Source organism: Ictalurus furcatus, chromosome 16 (genome assembly GCF_023375685.1).
Source record: "Ictalurus furcatus strain D&B chromosome 16, Billie_1.0, whole genome shotgun sequence".
NCBI classification, from domain to species: Eukaryota; Metazoa; Chordata; class Actinopteri; order Siluriformes; family Ictaluridae; genus Ictalurus; species Ictalurus furcatus.
In genome coordinates, this window is record NC_071270.1 from 8,682,281 (window position 1) to 8,709,104 (window position 26,824).

The window sequence follows — 26,824 nt, forward strand, 5'->3', positions numbered from 1 at the left end:
AAAAAAAACGCTAGTGATATATTTGAGATGATGTTACCTTTCTAAAATCCACACACTAGACGGTAGAGTACATAGTGCATAGTGTAAGTGTATAGTACTTCATTTGGGACACAACTTTAGTATTTACTCTCCGAAGCGTGTTTTCTGAACAGAAGTAACGTAATGAGTAAATCTCCCCTGTGCTGCATGCAGACCAACTAATCGATAATGAGATTCATTGACAATGATTTTCATATTCGATTATTATTGATTTTATGGATTAGTTGTTGCAGCTCTAGAAATATTACATATTATCAAAATAAATTGCATGTCTATAAGTTGGCAAAAAGCAGACATGCCTCCCCTATTCTGGTAAAGCTAGCTAATCTGTTATTCTCTCATGCCCACAAGTGTAGTGCAACATCAAACAGGCTTCGCTATCTGTCTAATGTGAACTTTAACATAACAAGGTTTTATACTGAGAAAACATTTAGAATAATTTTTAGAATTAATCTTGTGAGATATGATTGATCCAAATCATGGTTGATCCAAAAACATTTGTGAGATTAGAGATAAGACATATATAATAAGTTATTTATAATTATTTATGGCCCCATTTATAATTATTTATAAGCAAGTATCACTGCTCTATAAACACATTTATAACGACACATAAAGACCTATACTTCGTTATTATAACTACATTTATATTATTGTTATAATTACTTATAAGTGATACACTTGCTTTTTCAGTTCCCATGTTCATAATGCATTATAGAACAATTTATAAGTATTAATCAGTCAGTCTTATGGTTCCATTAATGTATTCATAAAAATGCAGCCTGCATTTTTATAATGTTGTTATATTGTAGTAATAATGACTTATTAGTAATACAGCTCTATTTCTATGTCCAATAAGTGAATTATTTTTATACTGTTGTCGATAGTTGTGTTGTGCTGCCTTATTAATACTACTGCTATATACTTTATACAATATACTAATGCTATAATACACTTACTTTTATAAATGCATCATTGATGGCTTTAAGTAAAGTGAAAGCGTAGAATGTAGCTTCCATAATGCAAATGTTAAGAAAACATGATGATGTGCTTATTACACAAGTAGAAATGTCCAGATGGTACAAACCAATAAAATACACAATATATATATATAAATGGGACAAAATGAAATAACGATTGGGAATAGCACAAAACTCTTAGATACAAAATGTGCAATTTCACAAATATAAATATTGAACTTACTCATCTCATTTAGCTTTTACTGAAATCAGCACCAGAGCCCTGTTAGCACTGTCACATATGTAATACAGACATGCAGAAGCTGCTGTTTCCACCTCTTATGCTGTGGGATTGGATTTTAGGAGGCAAAAAAAAAATATTTACAACAAATATGAAAGTGCAAAATATAAACTAGTACATGCAAAACATGAACAAAAGTGCAAAAAATCTGAATAAAAAAAATAAGAGTCAGAGTCTAGTGCACATCATTGAGCTTGGCTGACCTTGACATCATCCCCACTCAGTGAAACAAAGATGGTCCAATATAGTTCACAGGAACACATCACAAGACCTGCATTTGTAAATAGTCTTGCTGTACTTCTTCCATTGAAGGCAGTACACAGTGTTTTCTCCCAGCTGTCTCTCTTGGCAGAGGTTGAGGTGTTTACAATTGTATGGCCGTCTTCTCTTTACAACTGCATGGCCTCTTCTGTGCCACCTGTGACACGTCACTGACAGCTGCAGCCTACACTGACTCAGACACGCTGAACTTATGGTTTCTTAACTCCCAAAATCCTCAATTGTAGACCTACCATTCTTTCATCGATGACCACGTTCTGGTGAGGCTGGTAGTATACTCTGCATTTCAATAAGAGCTGCTTCCTGGTGAGCTTCACATAAAAGAGCCAATCATAGCGAGTGGTGCCTTTTAGCCAGTCACTCTGCTCGTCATCTTTGATGTTGCTTGTACACGATGCAGAATATTGCCTCAAATCTGCAGAATGCCAGGACAGAGGTTGGGAACGGAAAATTATGTAGCGTATTATTTCTCCACAAATCTCAAACACTTGATGGCTTTATTAGGCCACAGTAAATGACTAGGCCCAGGAATTTGCATATCTTCAGGCTAGTTACAGGACTCCATGGTGTATACATAACCTTCTGTTTTTACTCTGCATACAGGTTTGTGTTGTTTCAGAGACTGTGGCTTTACCAAAAAATAATGAACAGCTCTAGAGAAGTGTGCTGCTGGTGGCTATCAAGTGTGGGCAGGAGAGATGTGATATTGTATGCACATCATCCTCGTTAATATTGTGTCACCTGTCCTGTTTAGGATTTAGGTACAGGAGCACTGGCTCTCCTAATGGCTCAAATGAGTGACACACGAGTGACCCCTCTTCTCTGACTTCTCTGGGGAGTAGATGTTGCTGTCAGTTTTGCAGTGGAAACCTCCATGTGGGTGTTGGGGGAGAAGGCCTCAGAAGAAGTGTGAGGAGGATCAGGAGCATTTTCTTCTTCTCTGTAACAATAAATAATCATGAATACAAAATACAAAAAATACCCAAAATCACCCATAGTAAATACTAAATTGGCTTTGACATTTATATAATAACAATGATAATTCTATATTTCTATTTAGCTATCAAAGAACCCGTGCTGGCGCATTTGCTGTTGTTTATTATTATTAAAAATGCAGTGCCATGCTACATGTAGAAAAATATAGTTCTGTACTACCTGCAAATAAAGACATTTCCACACTACAAGCAAAAATTTTAAATAGAAAGCAACATAATTTATGTACTTTTCAAGGACCGTGTCCACTCCATGCTGGAATGCTCCGCGGCTCAATCCAAGCTGTCTTCCTCCAAAAAAAAACAACCTCCAATTCCTCACCAGAGTCATGGGGCGGTCACAATAGGATTTAGCGTGCAAACGCATCCAAAAACGGTAGACCGGAAACGCAAGCTTGCTGCATAATGAAAGTTCAAATTTGGTGAACCCTGACCTGTAAAATCGTATCACGTGAAGACGTGTGACCAATACATGATCACGACGTCACTGCATGACCTTTTTAGTTATAAATAAATAAATGGAAGCGCTAATTTTAGTGGCATCGAGCTATCCTGTACTTTACAACAGAGCTTTGAAATATTATAAAAACAACTTAAAAATAAAGTCTGCCTGGATTTGACGGATGATGTCATATCCTGTTCCCACTTATATTCGCAGCGGCGGCTCACAAAAATATGCATGCTTAACTTAGTGTGAGCGGTCGTCATGACACTGCACACAGAAAGCCAATCTTATAAAAGACTTGCGGCGATAAAAGTATTTCTTTGTTTATAGTCATTGAATATAGATTTATAGTGATAGGGTTGAAATTATTTATTTGTAAATGTTACTATTGAACAATAATGGTTTTATTAAGATAATGAAAAAACATATTAATGCAACAAATCATAGTAATTAACTGAAATGAGCTGCTCCTGAGATGTTTGACACCATGGAGTGAGTGTGTGGAGAAGCACTCCTCATTTACTGATAAATGCCCTGCTGCAATCAGCAGTGACATCAAAGAGACAATCTCCCAGATGAAAATTGATGGAGAACTTTTGCCAATAGCCAGCACCTTCTGAGACACATTGTGTCAGCCACTTGTTCTTAATGCACTTGTTAAGTTCAGGCATTTCTTGATGTCAGGAATTTTTTTGTAAAGTATTTGTTTGACATGAAAGTTTGACTTGTTAAAAGCTCTAGCTCCTCAGACATATGCATGGAAATTCTTATTCCGATTTGACATTATACTTCAAAAATTAATGTTACAATGTTTTGATGGTATGTAAAAAAAAAAATGTAAAACTTTGCAACTGTTTGCATTAATACGATTTCTGTTTTTTTCCCCCATTACTTTATTAAAACCATTATTGGTCAGTAGTTACATTTACAAATAAACAATTTTAAAGGCATTTATAATGCATAATAAACACATCTTCATGATTTCTTAACATTTGCATAATGGAAACTGCATCCGACGCTTTCACTTTACTTAAAGCTATCAATTATGCATTTAAAAAGGTTAGTAATTGTATTATAACTCAAAATAAGTATTTATAAGGCAGCACAACACAACTATCAACAACAATATAAAACCACAAGACTAACTAATTAATACTTATAAATTGGTGTATAATGCATTATGAGCATGAAAAAGCAAGTGTAATCACTTATAAGTAATTATAACAATAATATAAATGTAGTTATAATTGTTATTATAATGATGTATAGGGCTTTATGTGTCGTTATAAATGTGTTTATAAAGCAGTGATACTTGCTTTTAATAATTATAAATGGGGCTATAATTCATTATAAGCATGGCTTCAAAGAAAATGTTACCAAAATTATATAATGCCATTGACATACAACAAGGATTGAAAATTAACATTTCTATTCTGGAACAGTTATTACATGGATGATGACATTTTCTTTTGCATGTTTGTTCCTAGCAAAATACTATTCATTTCCAGTTCTCATTTTCATTCAACGAACCAGATTGGAGCCCTGGTACCAAGACTCCTAATCTTTCTTTTACTCAGTTTTATAAGCTCATTGGTATTTAAATCACCTTCAGAAGTCGCCCAAAATCCTTCTGCAAATTCATTGGTGTTTTGCTTTTCTGAATGATAACCACAGGTTGTGGGGAAATAACCTTTAAGTGTTGCAGAATTTCCCCTCAAACTCATTCACAGACACACTTCATTCCAGAATTGTGGTTCAACATTTTTTTAAACTCCTTTTTTATGGATGTAAATTTAAAAATGAAACCAGGATAAATCATGCCTTGATAGTTTTCCACCTTTACAAAATTAAAGTGCAAAACATAGAAATTGCTTATTTAAAAAAAACTTACAATTGTTGCACAAGTGTGCACATCTTTTTATTATGGGGCACATGACTATGCTCATAATTAACCAATCCTATTCAAACTCATGTTCAAAAGTAATGATCATATACCTGTCATCAATTAAGTGATTGTGATTACCCCAAATAAAGATCAGCTGTATCTGTTGGATTTTCTTGACATCATCTTGGTTTCTTCTGGCTGCTGAATCCATGGTCCTCAAAGAACTTACAAAGCATGTATGGAACCTCATTGTCAAAAGTTATTGATCAGAAGAAGGGTATAAGAATTTCCAAAATTTTAGATGTACTGTGAAACACTGTGAAGGCCATCATCAACAAGTGGAGAAAATGGGGTACCACAGTGACATTACCAAGAACAGAACATCCCTCCAAAATTCACAAAGGGACAAGAAATCTGCAACTTGCCAGATATTCCTTCAGCTACTTTAATGATGTCGTAGGTCCCTTGGCAGCCTCCCTGATAAGTTTTCTTCTTGTCTTTTTGCCAATTTTGGTGGAATATCCTGTTCTTAGTATTGTCATTGTGGTGCCCCTTTTGTCCACTTAACCTGGATTTGTGTTTTTGGTTGTTATTGTGCTGGAAGGTGACATTATTCTTAATTTTCAGCCATGTAACAGAGGCTTGCAGGTTTTGTGCCAAAACAGGTATTTAGAACTTTCCATGATTCCCTGTCTTAACTAGAGTGGTCACTCCCTGCATGTGACCACAATCTCTTCACATGTATGGGCTATGGGGAAGGGTGACTATACAGAAGCCCTTTCTCACAGAAAAAAACATTTAAGCCACCTGAATCACCCTAAACCATGTGGCAAAATGTGCTATGGTCTGATGAGATAAAACCTATTGGGCAAGATACAGTCATAGGAAAAATAAAGTACACCCTCCTTCAATTCTATGTGTTTATTACCAGGACCTGTATAATTAAGTGGTCCTCACCAACTTCTACAAAAAAATTTAAAACCGGGGGGGGGGGCAACAGTCATGCATGATGGTAGAGGGGTGATTATTTAGGTTTGTTCTGCACTTGCAGTCATTGAGACAATGATGAGCTCCACTTTATACCAAAATATTCTTGGGACAAATGTGAGGCCATCTGTCCTGCATTTTAAGCTGAGTCGAAATTGGGTCATGCAACAGGACAATGCAAAAAACAAGCACACCACAATTGACATTCCATCTATGGCTAAAGAAGTAAAAATCAAGGTGTTGGAATGGCTAATTCAAAGTCCACACCTCAACCCCATTGATATGTTGTGGTGGGATCTTAAGAGTGCTTTACATAAGCAAATGCCCTCAAACATCAACAAACTGAAGCAATATTGAGTGGCAAAATTTCTCTAAGATGACTGAAGACTAAAAAAACTCCTACAGAAAATGTTTACTTCAAGTTATTGGTGCTAAAGGTAGTTCTACATGACACTGAATTAGATGTACTTATATTTTCCCACTTGGTTTCTGAATGTTAGTTTACTTTTGGGGGGAAAATGACTACATATTGAACTCTGTTGTATTTTTTATGTCACCTGAGGTTATTTGTTTGTTTATGGAAGTTACACACAATTGGTGAGCACCACACTATTGTTATTTAAGCCCTAATAAATAAAAACATAGAATTGAAAGAAGGTGTATTTTTTTTTCCTATGACTGTATGTTTGGGGCAAAAATAAGACAGTTTATAATTATTTAAAGAACACCATACCCACAATGGAAATGGTGGTGGCTAGCATCACGCGGTGGGGCTGCTTCCCTTCAGCTGTGATTGGGTCTGTAGTCAAGATAGATGGAATCATGGATAGTTCTAGATACCAGTCTATTTTCAAAGAACAAATCCAAGTCAACAAAGGAATGGCTTCAGAAGAAGAAAATCAAAGTTTTAGAATGGCCCAGATCTAAATCCCATCAAAAACCTGTGGAATGACTTGAAAAGGGTTGTTCACAGGACAGCCCTTTACAATTTGATAGATCTGGAGCATTTTTGCAAGGAAAAGTGGAATATGATAGCCAAATCAAGATGTTGGCAGTCTCTTACTCAAAAAGACTGAGTGCTGTATTACAACCAAACTGTGTTTTTCCCGGTGTGTGTGTGTGTGTGTGTGTGTGTGTGTGTGTGTGTGTGTGTGTGTGTGTTTGCAGGGGGCAGCCAGCACTGTAGGGAGAGCTCTCCCCAAACTTTGTAGCCTGGGCCGTTTGGATGATGAGGAGGAGGAGGACGATAAAGGTTATGAGGAATTTGAGCAGATGCTGGAACAGGTGTGTAAAGGTATATATATTTTTTTCTTTCTGATATCCTTCACTTTTCCTCACCAGGTTAGTGCTATATTCCTATCTTCTTTTGTATTTCATGTTCTTTCTTATTTGTTCAGCCATCTCGCAATACCTCTCATTTTACATATCATATACATATTTATTACTACAAAGAGAGCACAATAGTTTACACACACAAATAAGCAGAAAGTCTTCTTCAGGCAGACTTTGGGCATTTTCACACTTCTGAATACTTAAGTCCGTATTCAGGAATAATTCTGGGCTCATAATAGCAGGTTTGTGTTCACATAGAATAATTCCTTCTGAACTGTGGTTACATTGACCAATTCTCTCTGGTCTTAATGTTGGTTTATCCTTTTTAACAAAAAATGCAATATTTGCAGGTGAAACCCAGGGTTCAAACAAATAGTATACATTTGGAGATATTCATTTTTTAAACAAACAATCTTAAACAGGGCACACCTGGGCAACAAGAAACACTTATCCAATATGTTCCAATATTTTTGATAACTTTAAAAATAAGTTAACAAATAAATAAGTTATGTAGTTGTAAATTTCAGGAAATGAAAGCTGAAATTCTGATCTGTCAGTCTCATATTCACCTTTTGACCTAAAAAACGAAATGTCTTCAGTGTATAGGAAAAACAAAAGAACTGGCCTTGCCATTCCCATACTTTAGTAGGGGACTGTATATTAGGACTAAGATGCATTTAAAATGAAATGAGGAAGTGGTCTGCTACCTCTTTGTTCACAGTGAACTTGATGCGAAGTTTGTGCAACTTGCCCCATGAAACAAATGAAAATACAGCTATAAAGTGGCATTCACTAAATCAGCTTTTGTTTGCTGGCCATCAGGATGGTCAGATGAGAATTACATGCACAATCAGTCATCACACAGTATCTCCTTTGGGGACCTTGTGTGTGTTGAGGACTCTCAAGTTTTATGTGGAAGTGACTGCTTCAAAGGTGACTAATAGGTGACTAAAAAAGCTGTTTGACTCATTTAGGTAGCACCATGAAGGGCCTCCATTGTCTAAAGACCAGTTAGCACATTGGGAAAATGAAGTAATTCCATAAGTATTTTTGAACACAGCTGAAGTGATGCCATCTTCCATTAAATTCCATTCAACCAACTCTAGGGCTACCTCCAGGGAAGTGGAGTAGCCAGGAATTCATTTCAAGGTGGTGTGAGGAAACATGCTAAATACAATCACTGCATGATCTGTACAATTATATACAATTATATGATATGCTTATGTACTTTGAGTGGATGCCAGACAGGACATTGTGATTGTCATTGTCAATATAAGGAAGTTTTAACATTTCACTAGTTTCCTTCACTAGTTTTTAGGAAACAGCGCTGTTCACACCCACTTGGGTTCATGGTCTTAGGCCACAAGTGGCACACAAGTGACTTTGCTACGGGTCCTCAGCAGTATTATTAACTAAGTGGAGTAATCCACTAGTTCCACTCAGTTGTAGAACAATTGTTACATACATAACCACTCCGTTTAACTCTGTTTTTTCCTGTTTCAAATGGAGACATTTTATTGTATTTTGGTATTCTATAGCTCCTAAAGCAAAATTTTTATCCTAAAGCATTGTTTTTTCCCTGATTTTTAATATCAGAACAAAAAAGGCTAAATATTGTGAATCCAGCAATTAAAGGGTTAACCTGCCCATGACCTCGACACAAAAAGGATTAGTGGCTCTGTGAATTTTCGGTAGCCAACTCCCAGGCAAGTAAATCTGGAACTGGACTGAATGGCGTCTGTGCTGGGTTGTGTGTGTGTGTGCGTGTGTGTGTGTGCGCATGTGTGTGTGTGTGTGTGTGTGTGTGTGTGTGTGTGTGTGCACGTGCACCTCCCCCTGGCCCCTGCTCCACTCCTCCTCCCAATTCTGTGGTTAGCCCTGCCCCTGTTCATCACATGACTTCTCTGAAAGGCCCCCCTCCTGCTGCCTTCCCCCATGTTTCCAGTAAATTGCTTGAAAGGAGGGGGTGAGTCAGACCAGCTTCCCTTTAACCACAGCTTGTTAAAGAATTTGTCAACGTGGACTCCAGGGCACGCATGACCCCTCCCCTTTCCTCCTTGCAATAGATTTTAATGTTGTGCTCCTTTCTTTGGAACGGTCTTTGGGTTGGATTATGTCAGGTACCCATAATCACTTAACTTCCTGTGACACACTGTAAAAAAGGGTAGGCGAGAAGCACTGAGAGAGGGGAGGGGTAAAGAGAGAAATAAAAAAAAATGTGTGTGTGTGTGTGTGTGTGTGTGTGTGTGTATGTGTTGTGGGGGCACTAGAGCATGCATCTGTTTAATTCAGAATTAAATATGTTAAACACAGTGTTTGAGTCTATACTCAGCCTGTTGCACAGTCACTCTTCTACAGAGCTGAGTACAACAGCTTTTTTTCAAGTAAGTACATACTTCGAGGTGACAACTTTTATAGCGCAAGGGATAGTTTTTAATAGGAATAAAAATATATCTCAATTGCATATGTTGTTTAAACAGTAAACATTAAGAAATGCCATACTTGAGATAATAAACAGCACAAACATATAGAGATGAGATGAAAAGAAAGAAAAATTATTTGCTCCAAACTTGTAGCAAAGGCTAAGTTTGATTCAGATCGTTTTAAATATTGCTATGCTTTTGACAAGATATCCAAACATAATTGCTGCCCCAGGGGATGGTGGGGTGGGTGATGGTGGACATAAAATGGAACAATAATTTTTCATGCCTATTTTGACAAATGCCAAATAAAATAATTATTACAAAAGCATTCACCTACAATTTAATTACCAAAATACCAAACATTATACCAAGAATGCGTGTAAAGGAAAAAAAGAAAAGAAAAAAAAACATTACTGTAAGATAAAAAAAAAATTATACATGCAGTGTTTGTAAAGGTTGAGACTGTGAGACTTGTGACTGGACTTGAATGTTGTTATTTAGTCTCGACATTACTCAGAAATTTCTTATGGCAGCTTACTCATGTGGCGTAATTCATTTGCAATGAGAGTGGGTGCTTACTGTAGGTCTTTTATAGGGTTTTTGCACTGTGTGTGTTTGTTGCCTGATCAGTGGTTTAAACAATAGACATTTCTTGTAACTGAAGCCTTATTAGGGATGTCTATCAGTGTTTTAGATCAAGAACTAGGGTGAATAAAAGTACAATAGAATGGATGCAGCTACTATATGTAAGCACAGGCTTGGTGATTGGACAAAATTGCTTCTGAATTTTCAAGTGTCCAGTCATAATAGCGCTATATCTCCTACATCTACCTTTCCAACATCACTTGAATTTAATGCCCATATTAGGTTTGATTTGGTCATATCCCCTCCCACAACCAAAAGAAGGGACCACTCAAATTTCAATGCACTTTTAGGTCCTTCAAAGCACAAAAGCAAAGCATATAATTAAAGATGAAGCTCATGGAATTTGCTTAGCCACCTATCAACAATTTTTTATAACGATGCACTTGAAAAAGATTTTTGAAAGTTATTTATACAGTAATATTAAAGTATTTTAAAATAATTATTATTTTAGTATTAGTATTTTATGTTTTCATAAATATTAGAGATGTACCAATACTAAATTTCTCATCCGATACCAGTAACCAATTATTCAGAGTGATATTGGCCGATACCGATAGTTCTGCCTTTTATGCCTTCTTATAAATTAATAATAATTTAAAAGAATTCTAAAAGAAATGCAAATAAAAACTTTTTCTCTCCATTTCAACAAGTTGTTTCACAGTAACTGGTCTCATAAACAGAAAACACATTACTCTAATTAACATTAACACATTAACTAAATTCTGAAGATTAAAGTAAGATTTCTTAACTTATTGAATGTTATTAATTCATATTAACCTTGACTGAATTCTAAAAAACCTCCTGTTAGGCTCATATTCACTCACCACAAACAAAAGCATTTCTACTTCATCATTGAACATCAAACTGGTAATATATAATATAAACCTTTTTATATATTAACATTAACTGGATATGAAATATACTACTCTACAAAAATATTTTTCTGTGCAATATATACTTTTTTGTCAACTCAGCTTCATTTCAATCTTTCAACAGTGTACTGGCCCTTTAATTCAGCGTGGGGGGGTGGGGTGTAATTAGACGCGATGCCGAAACTCCCGCTTCACTACTGCTCACTTCCGGTGTAAAATTTTAGCAGTGCCGAGATTACAGAACTTACAAACTGCAGTTTTGTCGTCATTCCACACAAGAGACATCATCTTTACATACAGCACGAAATCGATGTGTTTTCCCACCCTCTTTTTATTGACAGGATATAATCGGCCCTGATCATCGGATGGCCGATAGTGTGACAAATAGCTTTTATCGGCCAATACATCGTTGCATCTCTAATAATTATTCAGTATTCAAGAAGTTACTGCACAAAAAGCCTATTTCAATGGGGTTTTATAGTGTGAAATTTTCTTTGTCATTTTCTTGATTTATCATCTATAAATAATTAAACACTGTATTATAATAAAAAAAATTGCATATAATTTTTTATGGCTATATCATCTAAACAAGCATATACAGTGCAGAACATGCAGAATAATATATTGTTTACATATAAATTATATTGTACGTGTAGATGTAAATCTTGTTGTCCCTGAATTACCCTCATATTAAAATGGCATGATCTCTCCACTTTTATTAAAATGAAAGAGTATATTGTGAGTTTAGTAATGATAGGGTTTTTAGTATGTATAGTGTGTATATTAAAATATATTATTTCAAAAGCATTTCTGACTTACCTCCTGGAATTACCTCCCTAGTCTTGCATTTCACCCACCAGCCAAAGGAATGCAAAAATGTTAATGCACCTCTGAAGTAAAAGTTAATTGTTTAAGTTTATTTATGCTATTCAGTGCTTTCCGAATGTATATTAGTCAGTTGTTGTTTTTTAGAAAATTTAATCTGCTTAATAAGCTTGAAAAAAATACACTTACAGAAAAAGAGTCATCAAAAAACAAAACGAAACAAAGATCTTGAAAAACCAGCCCTTCTATAACAGAGAGCAATTAAAAGTGAATAAATGATAACATGGGACACAGCATGATTTGGATCTCACTAAACACCAAAAACTCATTTTGTTTTAGCTGATTAATTTGGGCTCCAGCTAATATTCAGCATTTTTAGGACAGGCTTCCATCTTCCATATTTATCTTGGTTTTGAAAAATAACCTTTTTGTTTTAAAACATTTACAAAAGGCCAGGGTTGGATGATACATGTGCCTAAAAATAGATCAAGATTTAGTTTTCTTATAATTTTTTACAATTAGTGTTTTATGATATGATGAAAACCTCTCTTATTGGGATAGCATTTTAACTCTCTTTTTCTGATTAAATTAGACAAGAGCTTGATAACTAACCATGCAGCATAATAAATTATACATAAAAATTGTGCAAAAATTAGCCAAAATGATTTTCATCATAGTAAAAAATACATATCATGATTTTATATATAATGATTTGGTTGTTTGATCACAGAAGTAAAACTTGAGACAATGTGCTGATGTAGCATTCAATGATTTTGTTCTTTGTATAATCTGTTTTTAATAAACCTAAACCTTATAAAATAATGTTATTTTATACAATTGTGTGCATGTCATAGCCTTCCTCAATGTTCAGTGTTCATATGCAGCATTGAAATTAATACAAAACTGAAATCTTTTTGCTGTAAGACTTTGTAACACTATATACTTATTTTTAAAAATGGTTGATGAAATTGATAACAAAACAGAGCATAAAGAGGATTTATATTTGTAATTTATTGTACACTAATAATAAAAACAATGCTTCTTCTCAAAACTGTGCTTGATTATAAACAGCATTCAGATTATAAAAATAAAATTTTATAGTAAATAAAAACGATAAGCATTTTGTTATTTTTTTTACACACGTACAACTGTTATTAAATATTGCAAATATTTTGCAAAAAGGTTTTATTTAAAATATGGATTTTTATTTTATTTGGACTATATTATGTTATTATCCATTTTTTGCTAAATTGTTATTAAGCAAAAAAATTGTAAATAATTTTTTTTGTGTTATTTAAAAAATTATAATAATGGCAATAACCATATTTTTTCTTGCATTTCTTTCTTTCTTTCTTTCTTTCTTCCACTTTTGAACTTTGCCACCACAGCTGAACAAAAATTTGTCCACAAAAATGGATTTTAAAAAAACAGCAAAAAAACTTGTTACTTATCTGTAAGTCCTTCTTGTTAAATTCATGCCGTTAGTTGTAAGTCACAGAATGTATTTACCTGTTAGTTAGAAGTTTATCAGTTAATTTAAAGCAGTCAACTTTCTTTCTTTTCAGGTTAAAGTTTTGCTTCAAATTTTCTGAGTGAAACCATGTAATACAGTTTCCATAATGTAGCAATTTTGTAACCAATATATTACACCTCAAATTCAAATAATAATAATAAAATCAAATAATTACATAAAAATTGTTTTACCATATTTGTGAGTGTTCTTTGCTGTATTTCAAATCCCAGACCCATTACTTGACCTGGCAGGAATAACCTGTTGACATTTTTTTTTTTTTTACACTTTTCTGATTTTTTGAGATCCACAGCCGATATTTAAAATCCATCTATCCACACACACACACACACACATATACATATATATATATATATATATATATATATATATATATATATATATATATATATGTGTGTGTGTGTGTGTGTGTGTGTGTGTGTGTGTGTGTGTATACGTATACACACATACATATATGTGTATGTATTTATATATATATATAGTTTTTTTTTACATGTAAGCATACAATATGTACATGAATATGCAACATGTGTCTTCATAGATATATTGCATTTGTTGGAACTATATTTGCTTATTTATATATAATATATTTATATATTTACTCAGACAAGTTCTTTATCTGAAGAATAATATTTATATAACATGCAGAAAGAACATGAAAAACAAAACTGTTCATTCTTAACTGGTCTGTCATTATTAGAGGTAGCCATTTTGGGTTTTATTGCCCTCCATTTTGTGAATCTTGCAACTATGATGCACTTCCGTGGTAAACTATTCAGACCTCACTACATGAGAGATGTTTATCCTCAGATTGAAAAACAGGTTTAATGATATAGGTGCAAACCTAAAAATATATATTGCTTATTCAAATGTCAGTAAGGACCCAAACAGTAGAACTTTTTTGAAACATTTATTTCATTTAATTTCTTTTCTTTCATCAATTATAATGGATTTTGTTTCATTCTTTTCATTCTTATTACAAAATGTTGACGTCTTCCCTTTTTTTAGTTTTTTTTTCTAGTTAATTTCATCTTTTTGAACGCTACGGAGTAAACCTTTGTAAGATCAAATTGTCAAAAAACAAAAACAAATGAGGCCTCTGACACACTGGCCTCTACAGACATAGAATGAAGCCATGGACTATGTAAGAAGAAGAACAGCCTAGAAGAAAGAATTAAAGAAATATATATATATATATATAATTAGTAACCATCCCATTCCCCTGACATGAAATTCATTATAAGGCATTATAAGAGAAGATTCAGAGCTGTTATCTTGGCAAAGTTTTGACTAAAAGGGTGCCAATAATTATTGCACACTTATATTTAACAACTAACACACACACACACACACACACACACACACACACACACACACACATATATATATATATATATATATATATATATATATATATATATATATATAGATAGATAGATAGATAGATAGATAGATAGATAGATAGATAGATAGATAGATAGAGATATATAGATAGATAGATAGAAATGTTAGTTGTTAAATATAAGTGTAAACCTGTTAAATAAAATTATAAACCTGTGTTTTGTTTGCAATTGTTTGATATCCATGAGTGCAGAGTATTTTTGTGAATTTTTTATTATTTATTAAACAAGAGAGCCTTCTTTGCTCATAGTTACTTAGGGTGCCAATATTAGTAGGGCACTAGAGCGATTTGGCCAAATGATCAAGAATGAGCCTCACTGTAACTCAGTGGCTCACGTGATGTGTTGAACAAGACAGGAGTGAATCGCAGTCATAAACAACATGAATCAATAACCCAAGGAGCACCAATCAGGTTTGTCATACATGCAATTAAAAATGCAAGTTACACAATTATTGGTGTTTAGAAAATACATACATAAACATAAAAAAAGTCATAAAAAAGTATTAATTGGAAGATTTGTTGATTCAAACTCTGATCTGTTGAATGCAATTGTAATTGGGATGCCCAATACCAATTAGCTCATTTTAGTGCCTCATTCAAAAAGATAGAATTATTCTATAAGTTATTAATTATATACAACATTATACACTCCTATATTAGAAACTTACTCCAATTCCTGTGATTCCCAGCCAATGACATGCATGATCACCAGTCATGAGACACCTATCCCCATTCCCATTGACCAGACCACTGATTAGAGTCTCATTTCAGCATTGCACCTGTGACATTACTAAGCCTTATTTTCATTGTCTGTTTTCCTTTTTGTGATCGATTTCATATTATGAAATGAGAAGTAGAAATACTGTACATAACTTTTATAATAATTACATAAAATTTTATGTTCATATATTTATTTACCTATTTTGTGTAGACCATATCAGTGGTCAGTGAATGTATATTAGTTAATAAATTAATTAATTGAAACTAGTTAATTAATTGAGACCTTTAAGAGAAATTTAAAGCTCTAAATGAGGTCTGCCAATGTACCTTCAGAGAAGGACTGTTAATTTCTGTGGTACAAACGTAGTGCAATAATTAAAAACACTGGAGTTTATATACAGCCATTTGAGCACAAACTGGGAGTTTAAAATTCTATATTTATCATTCAGCTATGAACGAAGCCTATATGCAGTTTGTACTTCAAAAAGAAATTTGCTCTTTATTTGACAAAAGTAAAACTGAGACAAACTGTTTTAAAATATTTTAGAAAAACGTTTTGTGAAAGATCAAAAAAAAAAAAAATTGCATTCATTTTAGTTGCATTAATTTGCTTTGAATGGTGTTTACAGCGTCTAATCAATCAATAAATTGTCTAGTGTTCTGGTACATATTCTGATATTGTAATTAATTTTGTATGGTCCTACAGTGCCAGGAAAGTCAGAATAGAGGAATCCATTTGAAACTTAAATAAAATCCATCCATCCGTTTTCTATACTGCTTATCCTACTGGGTTGTGAGGAACCTATCCCAGGGAGCATGGGGCACAAGGCAGGGTACACAGGGTGCCAATATATCGCAGGGCACACTCACATACACATTCACACACCCATTCATACACTACGGACAGTTTGGACATGCCAGTCATGCATGTATGGTAGGCTCGGGAGGTACAATGGGGAGGAAACTGGAGTACCCAGAGGAAACCCCCACAGCATGGGGAGAACATGCAAACTCTGCACACCGTGCACCCTATAAATAAAATGTGAAATAAAAAAGAAAAAAGTCATCAATAGCCTAGTAAAGAAACATTAATGGCGGTAAAATCCAAGTGAACCCCTAGTTTATTAAAGGGATTGGACAAAGAAAGAATATAATATTTCAGGATAAAGATTAATATCAATAAAATTATTTCTCTTTCTCCTTAATTCATTTGTTCATCTTTAATAACCTCTTGATCCTGGTCAGATAAAAATATAACAAAATACAAGTTATGTGCACTGAATAATGGTGGAGGTTCAATTGTCAAATCCATACAATGTGAACCTGAATTATTTAATTTAAAACATTTTACTTTTATTTTTCTATTTTCTAGAAATATATATATATATATATATATATATATATATATATATATATATATGTATGTATGTATGTATGTATGTATGTATGTATGTGTATGTATGTATGTATGTGTGTGTGTGTGTGTGTGTGTGTATGTATGTATGTATGTATGTGTGTGTGTGTGTGTGTGTGTGTGTGTGTGCATTTATATAGCTGTTGGTAAGGACCAAAAAGAACCAAATGTCCTCTCATAATAACCTAAAATAAAAACACAGTATTTTTACAGCTTTGATTTGATTTATTTGTGTGTGTACCAGTTTTAAGCAGCTAACAGTTATGATAGCCAATAATTATTATAATAGATATTATATAAATAAATACAATAATTATTAATTATATATGAAGCTGGTGAAAAATTAAACAAATGAAAATCTTTAAGTGCAAATGAACAATAGAGGAAGTAGTGGATTGTAAATTTAAAAATATATATATATTAAAATAAAAACAAGCCACATGCAAATATAAGTAACATGAACTCTCATAGCATTGAAACAACAGTTGGATGCCTGGAACAACTGAAGGTTTTTTCTGATCAGAAATAGATTGTGAGTCCAAATCTGAATTCAAAAACACCTTACAGGTAAACTGTGTACATGTTTGAAATTAAATAAAACAACATTTATTTATACTTTTATACTTTTAATTTCTATAGAAAATTAAACAAGATATTATCAGTGCTTAATCAGTGTGACGTTCATCAAAGTTTAATATCCAATATATCAGGGCCCTAGTTTGTATATGTTTGAATGTGTTCATGTATTTGTATAGCACTGGTCATACTGACAAAGATTCCCAGGTACTTACCTCAGAACTCTAGGTACCTGTCAATTTCATTCTTACTCCCATTTATTCATTTGCAATCATGTGGCAAGCTTGAATTGATTGTCTCATTGCATGGGCTGAGATGGCAGTCTGAATCTATAGTACTACAGTAGCTACAGTGCAAAAGTCTTAGACACCCTAATTTTTTGTATAAATTTTGTCTTAGATGTTTATTTTATCATTTGAGTCATAAAATAATTAATTTCCAAACGTTACTTTACAAAACAATATACATTTTAGGGGGGAAATGTAAATATTACTAAAAGAAAGTAATATATTATGTAAAAAGACAACTTTTCAGACCAAAAAATAATGCTGGTTGTCAGGGATTACCGGCAAAAACAGTAGCAAGTGTGACATCCAAAATCTACATAAGGACTACGGCAGGTTCTTCAAGATGTTTAGAAAAACTTACCAGACATTATTCTTGTAAAAATGCATGAAGTGCATCCCAATATTTGGCTGATCATGCCAAATATTGGGGTGTCATACCAAATATTGACTTTGTTTATTTTAGTGCTGCTTACTGCTTTTTATAATACATTTTTTAATTGCAGAAAATGTATAATTTCATTATTTTTGAAGGCATCTTTGCTTTACAGCATTTCTTTATATGTGAGTAAGACATGCACAGTACAGTGTAGCAACTGAAAGGCACAGCAACTGCAGACAATAAATGTATGCACCCACATTTCTATTATACAGGCTTGTACTGTCCAGAGGGTGACATTTAAGGATACACTGTATTATAGCAATACTAGGACAAAGTCAGCATACAGAAGACATTTTCTGGAAAAAAAAAAAAAAAAAAAAGGATGGGGGTGGGGGGTAACAGAACCAGAAGACAGAAAAGACACATCCCGATGACTTGTTTTAATAGAAAGCATTTGTCAGAGCCCTTTTTCGGTGGGAAAAGTGGGAACTATTGCCATGTTTTGTCCATGGCCTTTGGCTGAGGCTTATCAAAATTTTAGACAGAGGCATGTATTCTTATGATGCATCAGTCTACAACAAAGCTACTATATAGCCATCATGTTTTCCACAGTTACATATCAATTTGTGGCCTTAGGAAATTGGCTATTAAATATGTTATGAAAAAAGAGTATATTTATGTGATTTGTAAAGGTAGACTAGATCTTAATGCTGTTTTTTTTTGTTTTGTTTTGTTTTTTTGTCTCGTGTTCTTTGAGGTCAGTATATAATGCAAAGTGTCACATGCTAAGGGCAAAGCAGGTGCTTATGCAGTTGTATATGCTAAGATGCATTTGGAAATAATTCTTTTTATGTTTCATGTTTTCATTTTAAAACATTTGGTACCAAAATTTACTCTTGAAATGAATGTAACCAATAAAACCATTCAATTTGCTACCACATGCAATTGTTGTTGTTGTTGGTAGTAGTAGTAGTAGTAGTAGTAGTAGGAACAAAAGAAACATCAGACTACCCTACTTTTAATCACTACAGGAAATACAACACTTACAACAAGTTTAAAACAGAATATAGTAACCAAAGAACCTAGTAGCAGTCATGGTGTTTGTACAGCCAAATTTTTGCCTCTTGCTACTTTCTTCTTTTCCCACTGTTTCTGAAATATGAACCTTTGGCTGTATGCTTTTATTAATGGCTAAGCAAAGTTTTTCATTGACTTTGTGTGTGTGTGTGTGTGTGTGTGTGTGTGTGCGTGCGTGTGCGTGTCTCTGCTTGTCCATGTCGTCTAAAGGCAGCATCAGTCTGCCATAATTAGTGCAGATTTCTCCCTGTGTGTGATGGGGCAGACTTATCAAACATAGGAATGAGCTCATACTTATTTTTCTCCTTTGTTGTTCTTTCCTCCCTTGTTTAGTTTTTTTCCTCAGGTCATTTTTCACATGCTATGTTCCTGCTCGCTCTCTCTCTCTCTCTCTCTCTCTCTCTCTCTCTCTCTCTCTCTCTCTGTGCGTATGTAATGGTGAGCTTGGTGAGCTTAATGGAAGCAGAGGAACACCTAAAGCTGCTAATCAGTTACATACTATACACCATTAAGATCACCTTTGACTAGAGTACTCTTTTTTAAAATTTGTCGAAATGCTGATGTGTTGGTGTGGTGTTGAAAAATAACAGCAATTATTTTGTTTTGACTGATAGGTGATGTGTTCTGCATAGTTGATCTACAACATTTTATCTTCTAGCCAGCCAGGTCCTGATGGCGTCAATCAGTCTTATACCTATTCAAACTGCATGTCTATGTAAAATGTATGGATAGCATGAAATGTATTTTTGTTTTGATATTTTGCAATTGCAATTGTACTCCTTTGACATTGTTGTTCCACTTTAATGTTGTTGTTGTTGTTTCCAAGCTCAGCTTGTAGAGGGTCCTTGCTCAGACTTCATGGGTTGCTGTGTCAGCTCAGGCAATAGGATGGCATAGCTTCGCCTGTCACATATTTTCAGACAGTCAGTAGGATGAGCATTTGTCCGCATTTATCATCTTATATCATCAGTTTGAATCACCTCACACATTACTGAGTTCATCTCCAACACTGAGATCATCAACAAAGGAAAATAAGAGAAATTGGCCTTACACGATTTTTCTCAGAGATGTTTATATTCATCTCACACAATAATGGCCTTATACACTATGTTATACCTCAGGACATATTGGCACACACATTCTATGTGGGGGATGTAGCAAATAAGATGTGCAGTGGGTAATACAGATCTATAAGACATGTATATAGGTTGATTGAGAGATGTATAAGATAAAGAATGTGTAAGGCACATAGTGTATACTTTTCTGTGAATGAAGCCATGGACTATGTAAGCAGAACAGCCTAGAAGAAAGAATTAAAGAAAGATATATATATATATATATATATATATATATATATATATATATATATATATATATATATATGTATGTATGTATGTATGTATGTATGTATGTATGTATGTATGTATGTATGTGTGTGTGTGTGTGTGTGTGTGTGTGTGTGTGTATTATTCTTTCTTTAATTCAATTTTAGTAATACTTTAAATTATTTGTTTATCACAGAGAGATGTAAAATGTATTTGATTATTTAATAAATGAAAATTTAAGATCTGCAGAGACTACTAATTTTCATTAATTCACTAATTGTATATTTTAAGCCAGTTTTTGCATTTGATTTATCCCATATGAATTATAATAATTGAAGTCAGCATGAATGTGTTAAAATATGAATATGATACAGAGGGGATGATTTTTTTCAAGTTAAACTAAGGTTTTGAAATTACTTGAAACTAGTGTTTGACACTCACACTTCTTTATAACATGTTAAAAAGAGAAATCACTATGCATTCAATAACATCAATACTCTTTGGCATAGTGAGAATAAAACAATGCCTCTATACTGTTAAAGCCACATTGGTAAATCTTTAAAGTTTTACAAAGTTGTTAAAATTTTGTTTAATGTTTGATTGTACTCTTTGATTTTGCTTTTCTTTTCTACACATTGTTTGTATGTATGTATGTATGTGTGTGTGTGTGTGTGTGTGTGTGTGTGTGTATGTAAGTATAACGAAAAATGAGAATGGTATTGTTCCTATGTGACAGGAAGTATGTTTTCTTTCTCAATAAAAATATTTTGGAAAAAAAAATTGAATTCACAGAGTAAAAAAAATAAAAGAATTTTTGTTTAATTCCGTAAAGCTTTAATTCTATAATTGTCTCAACATAGGCATATAGGCCTATGTTTATATTACATTTTTACAAGATACCAGGTTCCATAGTATATTTGGAAATTTTTCACATACTCACTTTTATTGTCCCTCGCTATACAAACTGTTAAGATATGAAGGCTTTTCCCAAGACATCCTACAACACCTACATTTCTACTCTCTTATCTTAATGTAAATATGTGGACAGAGAATGAATATGAAATATATCACAGACACAGCTTGCTTTTTCTTCTTCAAAATGTCTATTTTTTCCAGTTCCATAAAATGGAGGGGGGCACTGAAATGGTATTTGTTTTATGGACAAAACATGACAATAAACTTCGGTTGATGGACGCATGTATCTGATGGTTGGTCTGAGTTTTTCCCAGTGTAAAGGCTCAATTATTTGGCCGCTGATTCACTGTTGCTCATATCAAATACGCTATTTTTCCAAACCAAAGATACAAATTCTTCGTCTGAGTCTTTCTCCCTGTTTTATTTATTTATTTATTTTTTACCCTGAACAGGGTAACAGCAAGTTTGTGGAGTATAAATGTTAACTTCTTTATATACTTTCTTCAAAGAAACCAAGTCAATGTTTTTGATCATTGTTCTTCCAGCTATTAATCATTATGAAACAAGATATTTTATTCACATTTCTCACACTGTCCATTTAAAGCTTGTCAGGCTTTCACTGTTTAACCATATTAGTAGTGTTTAAAACCGCATGTTAGGTTATTGATAAAAAATAAAAAAAAAATAGCCAGCATGATCTCATTCATTGTCTATGCATGTACTTAAGGTACTTACATACTTAATGTATGCAGGAAAATGTGTAAAGGATTCTTTGTCTTTATAAAAAAAAATATCTGTACAACCACAAAACAAATGACCCAAATGAATAAAACTTATGCATGTTAGTCCAGTGTAAATATTTTACATAATTGTAACCATTAATATGAATTTGTGAGATTTGATTGATTGCTTACTATTGACTTACTAGTGAGGGGCCATGTCATACCATGGCAATCATCCTTTTTTTCCTCTTGTGTGTGAATGTATTTAAATGCACGTGTCTTTGGGGGTGAGGGGAGAAAAGAAGGGTGGTAGCTGGTGTCTAAATCTTGTAAAATGGTTTTCCTAATATGGGCTGTCTCTCCTGAGACTCCTCCTCTTCCCTATAAGTGGGCAGGACTCTATCCTCTTATTCAGCCAGTGATGACACAGCTACGACTCACTTCCCCATTAATTGGCTGAAACCAGTTCTTACAGGAACTGTCGGTGATAAATGTGAGAGTTCTCAGAAATCATTCATTTCTTCCTTCTTCACAGCTAAGGGACACTCCAGGGCAGTGTGGATGTTTCTTTGTGTTATCATTTCTTAAGGACCTCAATTTTTAGATCATTTATATGTATTTTTGTGATTCTCTCTTGTTATTATTTTTCTTCATTGTTTTGTTGTTTTGTTTGTTTGTTTTGTTTTTTTAAATCTGGTAACAGTGTTCTATCTGGGGTAAAGGTTTTATATTGCTTAGCCCTCCTTCTGGGAGAAGTAGAGATAGAAGAAGGTAACCTTTAGCGTGGGTGAGTAAAATTGGTGACCTACTTCCCCCCTTTCTTGTCTTCTTAAGCTCTGTTACGCAGTTTGTTGCCTCTCTCCAGAAGACGAACCTTGAGGTGTTGGAGCAACACCGGTAGTGAGTATCACAACTTTTTTTCTCTATCTGTTCTACCTTTCTTCTTCTATCACTGTTTGCTAATGCATTGTACATGCATAATTAATTAGCTAATTGTAGTGTTGCGTTGGGTTGGTGCTGTCATTCATGGTGGAAGAGTGTGGTGTGGCAGAGTTCATTGTGTGTCTAGGGTTAAAATGGAGTGGTGACTGTGGCCTGTTCAGGGTCTGGCTCCTGAGGGATGCTGAGTCATGCTCAGCAGGTGGAGCTGCTATGACTGAAGTGTACACTCCCCCACGTCACTCACAACCCCCACCCTCCATCCCCCTTCCCCTTAGCAAGCGAACCCTGTTGAACTCGATGCAGGCTGATCGAGACAGGAGGGGCCCCCAGGGGCTGAGAGGGTGGGGGAATTCTACTCCCAATTCCTGCCACTAACAATCTCTCACAACTCTGTAGAAGCTGTGGAAACAAAGGCATTACACCTTTTACCTCACTGCTCATCTAGGTTGGCCTGCTTTTGACTACTTCTGTTTTTTTTTTTTCTTCACCTGAATCGATTTCTTTCTTGTAACTTAATCCTCCTGGTTTGAAAAGCTTTGGAGCAAAAAGCTATTTAACTGGTAATAAGAAATACCAGCTTGCATCAGATGCATCTAGAAGGAAAAGGGGATGGTGAAAATATTGAACATTAAATGAGATTTTAAATTAGTCTGTTCCTTAAGGATTGTTTGTGTGTGTGTGTGTGTGTGTGTGTGTGTGTGTGTGTGTGTGTGTGTGTGTGTGTGTTCTCTCTCCATTGTGCAGGATGAAAATTCGCTCTCCTGGGTGTTTCAGAAGGTGGTGACCATCTTGTGTGTGTGTGTGTGTGTGAATGAGTGGCAGAGAAATATTCAGGGGGTAAAATTAAAAACTTTGTGTGGGTGTAGTTGTGTGTCAAAAGAGTGAGAACGAAATTTTCACCAGGCTGTTTCACTCACATACTACCTGAGCCTGTCTGTATTTCTCAAATTTAAAAAAAAAAAAAGAATTTTTGAGTCTCTTTGTTCTCCTTTGTACCTGTGAAAAGTAATTGGCTTCTTACAGAGTTTAATATAGTAAATGGGGCTGGAGAGATGTAAGGTTGCAGCATTGTGTTTTGGCAGAACAGCTTTATTTAAAAGTGCAGGAACTTATTGACCATTGAGGCCTTCAGATTATGACATCTAGATATATTTTATTCAAAATAAATCATACATATATCTCAATAAATAAGTCATCATTTACATTTGGGTTATGAAATAGTGTTGGTGCTGAACACTGAAACTGTAATAAATATCAGTGAATCATACTGTAGTTTCCAGTAGTTACTGTTTAATTTCCATAAACTGAGAAACAATTTATTAGTCAGACCAGGGCTTCACAATCCTGGTAATATGTGCAATCATATGAACATGAATTTTTCAGAGATTGTGGATGAGTGGAAGGAGGTTCACTATTCTTGAGGAGTTTTTGTGTATGTTTTATCTGACTGAGATCACAACTGTGCTTATATTGGCAGCAGAATACTGACTGTTGTTGGGCTGTCACTCTTTATATTAATGAGACTGGCTGATAGTATGTCTGACATTGTGACTACTGTTTTGTGATATTGAGGGTTTCAAATTTAAGTGTATGTTGTATATCTTACGGAGATCTTCTCTAAAATACTCCTTGATCAGAACCGTGCTTATATTGGAAGCAGAATACTGATTATTGATGGGCTCTCACTGCTTATGTTAATGAGACTGGCTAATAATTTATCTGATATTCTGACTACTTTTTTATGTTTTTCTTTAGGTAATGCAATTCATTCAGAATTTTCTAAACAATGTTAAAGATTTTTGTGTTCTTTTATGCCTGGTCTTGGCACTCATAATAAGGTATTATGGGTGCCAAGACCCAATATTAATTAATGCAATATGATGATGTAATTTATTTTTTGTTCCTTGATTATACAAAAGATTCTTTGCCTCTTTTTTCATTTTGTAATTTTTTTAGAACTGCTTGTGAAATGTTTTCTCCCTCATCTGTGCTTTTTTGTAACACTGCCCTGGTATGCTAGCCTGGAAGCTTCAGGCATATAAAAAAAAAATGGAACAGTGTGGGGTTTCTTTGCTGTTACCTTAGCTGAACCCTGGGCTGAACTCAGTGCACTGTACTGCTGGCAGGAAGGATATGAAGAAGAGAGAGAAAGGGGGATACAAGCAAGAGGCTAAGCATGTTCAGCTAGCAGACATGCTCGTCAGTGAATGGGAAGCACATTTTGAACTGCTATAACAGGACATATTTGGTTACAAAATAACAGAATATGGCCTCCAACAACCACCTCCTACCATTCCTCTTTGTCTATGGTAAGCGTTCTTTTCTTTCCTTTCCATTTTATTCTTCATGTGTGGATCAGGCATTTCCATCCATCTCTCCCAGTGTGTCAGATAGCTTATCAGACTGGTGTTGGCTGTTTTAATGCATGGCGACAACAGTCTGTAGGCTGTCTGACATTTTGGGCTTTTTCATCCAAAAATACACCTCATTTGTTATCTTCAAGTTTGTTTTATTGTTATTTCTTGTCTTGCTTTTAAATAGTTTGCCATGGTTCAGTGATTTGAGCTAAACTTTTCCCTTTAAACTATCGGATGAGGTAGTACAGTTTTATAAATGTGTTTGTAAATAACCAGTACATGTAATTCTCTACATTTCTGTTCATACATTTATGTACTATACTTTTCCCTTTTGAAGTGAGAGAGAGAGAGAGAGAGAGAGAGAGAGAGAGAGTGAGAGAGTGTGTGTGTGTGTGTGTGTGTGTGTGCTTGTGTGTGTCTGGAGCTTTCCTTCAACTACCTATGTTTTTTACAAATCCAAAACACACTTTATTGCAACATACAATGTTATGACAGTTTTGCTGTTTGGACTGCTTATCCCTCCCCTCTCTGTTTATTGCTTTTATGGATCAGTGTTAATTTGTCTCTGGGTCTGCAATAATTTCTTCATTCTTTTTTTGCTTAAAGTGACTACACTGGCATAGATGTCCCTCTGAGGGAATGCTTATAGTATGTCCCTCTGAGGGAACCCTTTACACCCTTTTAGGAGTCTAAGATCCCTTAAAGAATGCCTGAAGAACCTAAGAGTGCACCTTTTTTCCTTTTTAATCTCAGATTTGTGATGAAGAGAACTTTTTTGAATTGCTTCCTAGTTCTGAACATTCTATTTTTTATTTCTTGGTAAATTTTGTTTTTTGTATGCCTATTTGTATGATTATATAAGTGTATATTAACAAAAATAAACAAGGTTGCATTAATGCTTAGTCTGGCTCTTTGTTTCTTGCTGTGGCATGATTGATCACCCTATACCAAATGTCTGAGATATCTATATATCATTATATCTGTGTGTCATCTCTCTCAAAAGACCCCTTTACACAGACATACTTATCTATTTCATCTAGAAATAGTTGAAAAGACAGCTTTATGGTCAAAGACTGCAATAAGAAAGTTATTGAACGCATCTTATTATATTTAATTCAGTTAAGACTTCATGCAAGATATAGTGAATAGTACCTCTACTCACATACCCCATGTCTGTACTCATTTCACCTTAG

At 34.3% G+C, this 26,824-nt stretch overlaps 2 long non-coding RNA genes across 3 annotated transcripts in view; both read left to right on the forward strand.

Annotated features, from left to right (window-relative positions):
- The window catches only part of LOC128620432 (uncharacterized), a 44,259-nt gene extending 23,548 nt beyond the window's left edge, over positions 1–20,711 (forward strand). Inside the window, exons 4-5 of the long non-coding RNA XR_008388141.1 lie at positions 7,055–7,171; positions 19,985–20,711. This is a non-coding gene — a long non-coding RNA (uncharacterized LOC128620432). The remainder of the gene's footprint in view (positions 1–7,054; positions 7,172–19,984) is intronic.
- A 1,852-nt stretch (positions 20,712–22,563) lies between these two features.
- LOC128620434 (uncharacterized) lies at positions 22,564–26,527 on the forward strand. Of its 2 annotated transcripts, none has more exons than XR_008388143.1 (2): positions 22,564–23,719; positions 24,019–26,527. It is a non-coding gene; the product is annotated as an uncharacterized LOC128620434 (long non-coding RNA). The 2 variants fall into 2 exon arrangements; XR_008388144.1 differs by having other exon boundaries at positions 22,564–23,232.
- Positions 26,528–26,824: the final 297 nt, after the last annotated feature.